Here is a 9,527-nt window from a genome sequence, read left to right on the forward strand (position 1 = left end):
TGAGAAATACTGCAGCAAGCTCATCTAATACCCTCCACCCACGCCCCATTGATCCCAAGAAAGCATCTCTTCTAAACAGTAATTCCCTATTGGCTGGCATTGTCTGTGTCGGCAATCCTTGGTCTATCAATTAGGTCCTCCTGCAGGAGATGCCTTTGTGGCTGTGCACACCTTCCACCTGGCGTTTATGAAGAGGCAGCCACACAGTTCTTCCTACATTTCCACCCTTTTGTTTTTAGATTTTAACAGCCTAGTTGAAGCCAGGGTGCCATTACCTCAACATTGTTGATCCCACCTCTGAAGATTCCCAGTATTCTGGACTGTGCCATCTTAGGTTGTCCTGTCTTCCAGGATCTTACTGGTCATTGAGTACCAGCCCTCAAAGAGATATCACTCCAGAGGCATGTCACACAAGGGGGATATAAGGAACAGCCATGGTGGTCTCATGGATCTTCGCCATCCAGGCTTTGATCACTTCCTTAGGGGGGCTACAGTCGGGAACTTTCGAGAGCCATCAGCACCTGGAGGGTGGCCTTATTTATGGAGCACTGCCTGGAGATATGCTGAACGAGACACTTAAAATAATTATTAGTATGCAATTCCCCCTCCCCCAACCATCCTTTTTACTTTCTCCATGCACACATTATGCATGCTATTTCTCTTTGTTTTGTTTTCTTCAGCATAGCTTTCCCTTTGCAGCGTATACCTCCATGATTTCCTGGATACAGACCCTACAGAACCTTTCATGTTGATGGCGCCTCACATTTTCTCCTTATCCCATCTTTTCCAGAAATTAACAACTCCCATTTTCCTCTCCCTTAAATCTTGGGTATCATTAATAAAAACAACTGTTATTTACTTTTTTTTTTGAGACAGGGTTTCTGTGTGCAGTACTAGCTGTCCTGAAACTCACTCTGTAGATCAGGCTGGTCTCGAACTCAGAAATCCACCTGCCTCTGCCTCCCAAGTGCTGGGATTTTTAAATTTAATACCATCTTTGAGTCCTAGCTTATTTTCTTGAGTCTGCTCAGCCTCTAGATATACTTGATTTGAAAAGCATACATCTTTTTTTTTAATATCTTAGCTTTTCTTTTACTGAGCATGCTATGTACATTTCTTGAAGAGAAAAAGCAGGGAGAAAAGGAAGGGAGGTAAGGGAGGATGAAGAGGGAAAGGAAGAAGAGAGAATACCAAAGAGAACTCTGACAATCAAGTACACATTGGGTTATCCGTGGTGGTTACAATAGTTATCCCCAGCAATCTGGATTTTTTGTTTGTTTTTGAGATATAATCTCATATATGCCAGGCTGGCCTGGAACTCTCTAAGTAACTCAGGCTAGCTTTGAATTCATGGTCCTCCAGCCACTACCTCCCAAATGTTTATGTTACAGACATGCATCACAATGCCCATGATTCAAATGAACTCTTGATTATCAAATGAGAAGATTGTGCTATTTCATTAATACATTCTCATTACTTTTTTAGATATGAACATAGAAGGTAAAGAAAGATAAACATTATCTACTTCAACTGGGGATTGAAAGGTTGCTGTCTTCATCATTGTCTGATAGACACCTCAACAGGCCTTTTTTTCCCCCAGTACATGGAAAAGTCATCTCAGGAATGAGATAGACATGAGCTCAAACCCTGACCTCTGCCATTACATTGGCTCAAGCAAGATCCCCTGATCTTGTTTTCCCATCTGGAAAACGATCCTAATATCCTTTCCCAGCTGGCGAACACTGAACATGTGTTAAAAAGCTGGGCTCCAGAGTAGCTCTAGGCAGCCCTTTCCCCTTTGTCTCTTGATTTGACTTCTCCCTTAAAAATGGACTTGTTTCTCATGAGAAGTCTTATCATGTTTTGTCCTCCCTGGTCTTTAAGCAAACAGCAAGGAACCAGTAAAGGCATCCTGACCATTTCCTGTGAGATCCCACAAGATACGTTTCACAAATGAGGTCTTACTGCGGGGTATTTCCTGATCTCTGGCTAAAATCAGCAACCCTTCTCGAGCCACAAACAGAAAATCCCAACTAGGGTGGCTCCTGCTTGGATATGTTTCCATCAGCCATACACAAAGAGAAGGGGGCTGCACTGAAATCTGTCTCAAGCTACATAGTCACTGTTTGTATTTATATTTTTTTCTACTCACACCATGCGAACTAGCTTGTTTTCCTAGTCCTATGTATATTTTACATTCACTCTAAAACAAAGGAACTTTAAAAACATTACTTCCTTTAAATTATTGTGTTACTTTTCAATTTAATTATTTATTGTGTTTGTGTATATGCATGTGTGAGTGTTTGTGTGTGTATGTGTGTGGAGGCCAGAAGACAGCTTTTTGGAGTCCATATTCCTATGTGGGTCCCAGATATGGAAATTAGGCACTTTCTAAATTTAGCTTTTGATTCTCTCTCTCTCTCTCTCTCTCTCTCTCTCTCTCTCTCTCTCTGCCTCTGATTCTAATCAGAGTAAATCTTACCATGGTAAATGATAAGCAAAATAAAATCTGACAAGTCATTTTATCATTTCACAGTATAAATTTTTGGAACATCATGGTATGAAATATACCTCTACCATCATTACTGGGTCAGGATTCACTAAGTACATCTGATTTCAGCCACCCATTCTAACAGCCTTCAAACAACCCTGAGTTTATGTAAGTATTTTTCACATGAATAAGGGTCTCCATAGCTCACTCTTAGCTATGCTTTAGAAAAAAAATTGTCATGGATTAAGAATTGCTCAAGCAAAGCAAAATGAGGTTTATTTTGTGACTTTAATCAATGGACACAAATATCCTGGATCATTCAAGCTCCATTTCGTCCCTATTTCACAGTAACATTTACTAAAACATTACAGTGGGTTTTAGGTAATTGTTTTGCTATTCTCTCATGTGCTTGTATCAACACAGCTAATTATCAGCTTGACATGAGAAATACCATGGAAAAAGCAGAATGGGACCCGGCAGGGACAAGTGCAACACTCGGCAGAGCACCTCACTGCATCTAGGCAGCCTCCATATAAACCTTCCTTTAGCTGAGAAAGCCTGCCTTTAGGTTTTGGCTTTATAGGTTATTCAAAGCTTTTGATTAAATTATTATTAATTATTAAGGTTATAATGAAGAAGAATATGCAAAGGCCTGTCGAGATGACTCAGTGAGTAAAGTTGTCATCAAGCCTGAAAACTTGAGTCCAAACCCTGCAATTCATTTGATAAAAGAAGAGAACTGACCCCTGCACATTGTCCTCTGACCTGTACATACATGCATACACACGTGCACACAATAAGAAAATAAGTAAGTAAATAAGTGAATGTAATGAAAATAAAGTGGAAAGCAGTAGAGACAGACATCCAACATTGACCTTTGACCTCCACACATGCATACTTATGTGACAGTGCCGCACACATACATACACATGCACACATGTGCACATACATTTTGGTCGAGATTACTGGTTTTCATTCTGATTGCGAGCTTAGTTGCAAGCCAATCCTCGTTTCCAATCCTGATCCATCAAGAGCTATCTGAAATTTGGAGAGATTACCCAAATCCAAGCTTGGCTGCTATTTCTGAGTTGTGTGTCCTGGCTCTGTGCTTTGTTCTTGTGGGATCAGATCTCTGTTAATTTCACTCCCAAGCTCATCCTCCATTAATAGTTGGACAAGCTCCTGGCTGCAACATGGATGTACTTCTGTCTATGTGAACTATCTAGGACAGGTCAACATGGAGTATGCACCCTCTTAGGACTCCCATCTTCTGCTTTATTTTCTCCCATGTAGGTTATGTGTATGGTTATATGTGACTTAACTAGGTTAACCCAGAAAAAGATGCCCAGCATCTGGACTTTCAGTCTCCTAAAATTTGCTTCAAACTCCTGTTTCCTGAGCTCTGTTCCAGAGTCCTTCAGCTGTGATAGTTTGTATGCTGTGATGGCTGAGGCCCAGGGAGTGGCACTATTAGAAGGTATGGCCCTGTTGGAGTTGGTGTGTCACTATGGGTATGGGCATAGGATTTAAAACCCTCATCTTAGCAGCCTGGGAGCAAGTATTCTGCTAGCAGTCCTCAGATGAAGATCGAAACTCTCGGCTTCTCCTGCACCATGCCTGCCTGGATGCTGCTGTGCTTCTGCCTGGATGATAATGGACTGAATCTCTAAACCTGTAAGTCAGCCCCAATTAGATGTTCTCCTTAGAAGAGTTGCCTTGTCATGGTTCTGTTCACAGCAGTAAAATCCTAACTAAGACAGCTGCCTTCCTATTGCCTCTGATATTCAAAAGCTGCCACCTGTCTCAGCTTCTCCATGTGAGGTCTGGGCTCTGAATGAGTCTTCACTATGCCCACCTAGGTGAGAGGCATAGTGGTTTTGGCACCCAAGTCTAACTTAGTGAAGCCACAGTGATTCTCTCTTCATTGTCCCTTCCAATCCAGGAGAAGCACACCAGTGCTGGAAGTGGGCTTTGGCTTCCTGGAGAAGTCAGGCTTACAAGCAGGGAGGACCTCATGCTCTGTGGGATGCACTGAACTTCGACCAACATGGGGCAGGAAATTGAAAAGGATTATGCCAGTAAAACTTTCCATTTTATTCAAGTCTGTGACTCTCTTCATACCCATATTCCAATGAGTCTCACCTCTTTTAAATGGAAAAGAAACTCAGTAATTTGTGTTTAATTTTCCAAGTATGACAACTGCCGGGGTTGGTTGGTAGTTAGTCTTCAGCATGCAGTAAAGAGAGGCTGCACCATTGGAGTCTCTTTCTGTGTTCCAGCACCAAATCCGCATTCCTAGATAAACCTGCTGCTCTTCTGCCTCGTGTCTCCTTACTCTTCAGTGACCATTGCTGAAACCCATAGTATGTGGGAATCTCAGGCACACTGGGAAACTGGGCACCCTGAAACATAAACTGGGTTTCTATGCTTTGTTTCGACTAAGTGGCTTTAATTTTCTGACATGGTATAGAATATTATTTCTCTACATACCAACAGGTGTTTGTTACCAAAGGTGAGTGAAGCTGTCTGTTCAGGGAATAAAAATGGGGACATTCATGGCTGGGGTTCTGTAACCTAAATTTAGTGAGTATGCTGCAAATATTATGCTGAGAATAGCCAGGGTCCCTGTTCTGATAGCTCCAGCAGGGTGGTGTTCATTATTAATTGCAGACATGGTGGTGGTGGTGGTGGTGGGAGAACGTTTGATGCTAGGCTTTCTCAACTAAAAACCATGAACAGGAGTCAAAATTCAATAAAGATAAAGACGACAACATCCCTGACCTCCTCTTCTCTCATTGAAAATGACAGCTCAGGAATTTGTGAGGCTGTTACAGTTACACCCGAAGCAGCTTCAGCGTGATAGTGTAAAGAAGATGTGGGAGCGGAGAGATGGCTTAGTGGTTAGGCTTAGTAGAACTCAGGCTTCTACAAAAGGCCTGAGTTCAGTTCCCCGCACTCAAACTGCATAGCCCACAGCTGCCTGTAACTCCAGCTCCCAAGGAATATGGCGCCTTTTTCTGGCCCTCATAGTCACTGGTACACAAATGGCAAACATATACAGATAAATAAAAATAAATCCATCAAAACGAAAGTGCAGATCAGTTCCAACATCCTTGATTTTAAAGCCAGAATTATTTAAAATATCAGGTAACATGCCAATAAGTAATAATCGTTAGGCACCACCTTTCCTGCCCTCAATCTCATAAAAACAATCTCGTTTTTCCCGGACACTGCACAGATCCACACATCCACTTCCACATGTCCTCAATGAGCACAGATGCAAGTCTGCAGTTAAGCTCCTGCTCTTTTGAAGTTTTGTTTTTATCTTTCTGCAAAATTTATTCTCTCAATTTGAATGTATAATGAGCTGGACTCTTGGATTTTGATAAAGTTCTCTAACTGTTGTGGAAGCAGCCAAGGCACTAATAAATGACGCGTAGGTACAATCACACTAGTGGAAACCGAGAGTCTCCGCTCAAAAGTGGAAGATTTGCAAGTGGGCCAGATAGTGGAATGGAGTTTTAGATGCAAGGTTTTAAGGGTTTCTGAAGTGAAAGAGGAAGGAGCAGGGTTGTTCAGAGAGTTTGAGCTCCACTGCAGGCTCAACAAAGCCTATTCCAAGCCAACACTGGATGACTGTTCTTATGAAGAAGCACAGCCTTTTCTATGTGACTTCCTCCACTCACTAAGTGTGGAAAGCCTTGGAAACACAGCCTAGGAAGAATGTCTCAGCTTCTTTTCTATTGCTATTATAAAATACTCGGACATAAGAAATTTAAGGGAGGAAGGATTATGGATTAGAATTCAAGGCTGGAGTCCATCATTGTGAGGATGGAAAGGCAATGGGAACTTGGAGTAGCCAGCCACACCCATAGTCAACAGAGAATGGATACATGGCCATGCTCAGCTTGTTCTCTCCACTTTGACACAGTCCAGGATTCTCTGCCTAAGGAATGATTACCCCCACGGTTGGTCTTTCCAACTCAATTAGTGCACTCTAATCAGGCTCAATACCCTACCCTATTTCACTACCAATAAATGTTTTAGCAGCTGGATGGCTACCTTGTACCTGCAGTTGTATTGCTTCTGTCCTCAGACATGAAACCACCAGGAAGATAGCTCAGTGGGCAAACTTCTTACTACACAAGCCTAAGGACCTGAGTTCAGATCCCTACTGCCTACATAACAGCCCAGACATACTGTCACATGACTCTAACCTTGGCATTTGGAGAGATAGACAGGAAGACTCTGGGAGCCAGCAGTGCCAGCTTGTGAACTCCATGTTCAGTGAGTGATCCTGCCTCAAAAAATAATATGGAGAGCAATAGAGGAAGGCTCTAAAACCTACCTCTGGCTTCCACACACATGTGCATACATGTGAATGAACATCTACAAATACATTCACACACACACACACACACACACACAAACACACACACACACATACACACACCAAGCAGCTCACAAAGCTGCTTATTAGTAAACATTACCTGTGAAGGGGAAAGGATAGAAGCCAAATTTAGCAAAGTCAAAAAGTTGAATAAAGCCCAAAGCTGGTAAAAGCCTCTGAGGCCTGCAGAGTCCCCAGTTAGTACAACCTGCCAGTGTTCACCATCTGGGCCACAATGGCTGGCCTTTGTGCTTCTTCTTCCTCGACCCGTCCCGGTGGGTCTGCTCCTGTGACAGAAGTCCCTTTAGAGGGTGTCCAGCTGTGTCTTGCCACTGTAGGCTTGTCCCTCTGGGTAAGCTGGCCAGTGGCCTTTGAGAAGGGGTCTGTGGTAAGGTGTACCTATTTCCACAGTAATCCTCCTACAGCCAGGGAAACTTCCTTTGAGGCAAGGGGAAGGGTTCATGGGGTGAAATGAGGGAGGGAAAATAATTGTCTTGGCATGCAGTGTTGGCTCACTTGGTTAAGGGCCTGAGTTCAGACCCCCCAGTACCCACATAAAAGTCATGGCTGCCAGTATATTCCTGTAACCCCAGTCCCACAAAGTGGCAGGAGTCAGGGAGATTCCTAGCTCTTGTTGGGTAACAGTCTAGCTGAACTGGTAAGCTCTAGGTCCACTTATCCCCCTAAAATAAACTGGAGAACAATAGAAGACACCCAGTGTGGACCTCTGGCCTTCATCCATAGATTCATACATGTAAATCTACATGCACGCGCGCACACACACACAAACACATGCACACATACAGGCACACACACACAATACACCCACACACACATACACGCACACACACACATACACGCACACACACATTCACACATACACATGCAAACATAAAGAACAAATGCATATATCATACACATGCATACTTACACTAATTAAATGTGTACATGTTACCAATTTAACACCCAAGAGAATCCATTCAGGGAGGTCTGAATGAAGAATGGGGATGGGAATTTGATTCAGGAGAAGGCACATATGTAACAGGTGGGCATGAGAACATGTGAGACAGACAAGCAGGTGGTAAGGAAACTGGGGGCGGGGAGATCATACGCTGCTTTTTCAAAGTCCAGCCTTGCTGATTTTAATTGTGAAAGGAGGTGTGGCCCTAGTTCCTGGGGTCATCTCCACCTCTCCACACAGGATGAATGGCTGCAGACAAGCTAATGTACCCCAGCTTCACATGGCTATTTACACTCAGGGCTGGGGATTAAGGGTTCTGTGTCCACATTTTACTCCTCTTAGATCACCTGGAAAGATTTGAGCCTGAGACTTCTCAGAGCCTGTCAGAGCTGACAGGGTAATGTAGTAAAAGGCTTTCGATTCTCATAGGCTGGAGGGGCCACAGTTATTTTTATTTTTATTTATTTATTTATTTTGCTTAACAATGAGCCCATCAGAAAGAAGGGGCATGAGCCAGTTCACTTTCCTTTGTTGTCGCAAAGTTAATAGCAAACCGCTTAGCCCTAGGAAGCAAAGACTGAGAGCCCTGTCAGCTTTTCTGTTTGTAGTGAAGAGCCTGAAAATGTGCTGAGTTGGCTTCTTTCAATTCTTGTGATGTCATCATCCACGTAGACATATGCACAAAGCCTTAAAGAGGACCAAGTTCACTACTGTGTGAATGAAGTTTCTATTCAACACCATGTAAATTCTATCTTCCTCTGTCTGTAAATGACCCTATACATTGTACCCCACAAGTCAGCCATTATTTAGCTAATCCTCCACATTCATCCATCTTATATCTCCTCCATCTAATATTTTTAACATCATTTTGATACATTTCCTAGGCCCATTATTCCCAGAGGTGCATAATTATTTCTTTATTCTAGCTTTTAATTTTTGGATGTGTGAGACGGTGTTATCCTCTGTATCTCAGTCTAACCTAGGACTCACTATATAGCCCAGGTCTGGCTCAGGCTCTAAAACACTGGGATTAAAGGCTCCTTTATGTTACATTATTGTTTTAAATATTTGTATGTATGTGTGTTTGTATGTGCCTGGTTGTCTGCATGTGCTCCAGACAGAAGAGGGCATTGGATACACACCAATAGGTATCCACATAGAAATAGGACAGAATATAAAGAAGCAGTTTTTCTTTTTTTTAAATATATTTAGCACATACATCTTTTATTCTATTGATGGAAATTCCAGTTAAACATTTGGTGGTAAACAAATATTTAAAATATCTGCATTATAGATACCTAATTCATATATAGAACCCATATGTGATTTTTTTAAACATTGATATTTATTTCCTTTTTCAGATCACTGTTTTAAGTGTTTACATTCAAACTCATTTTCACTCTCACCTTTCTTCTTTTTTTAAAATATTTTTATTACATATTTTCCTCGTTTACATTTCCAATGCTAGCCCAAAAGTCCCCCATACCCTCCCCCACCACTCCTCTATCCACCATTTCCACTTTTTCGCCCTGGCGTTCCCCTATATTGGGGCATGTAAAGTTTGCATATCCAATAGGCCTCTCTTTCCAGTGATGGCTGACTAGGCCATCTTTTGATACATATGCAGCTAGAGTCAAGAGCTCCGGGGTACTGGTTAGTTCATAATGTTGTTGCACCTACAGGGT

Source organism: Mus caroli, chromosome 6, assembly GCF_900094665.2.
Source record: "Mus caroli chromosome 6, CAROLI_EIJ_v1.1, whole genome shotgun sequence".
Classification (NCBI taxonomy): domain Eukaryota; kingdom Metazoa; phylum Chordata; class Mammalia; order Rodentia; family Muridae; genus Mus; species Mus caroli.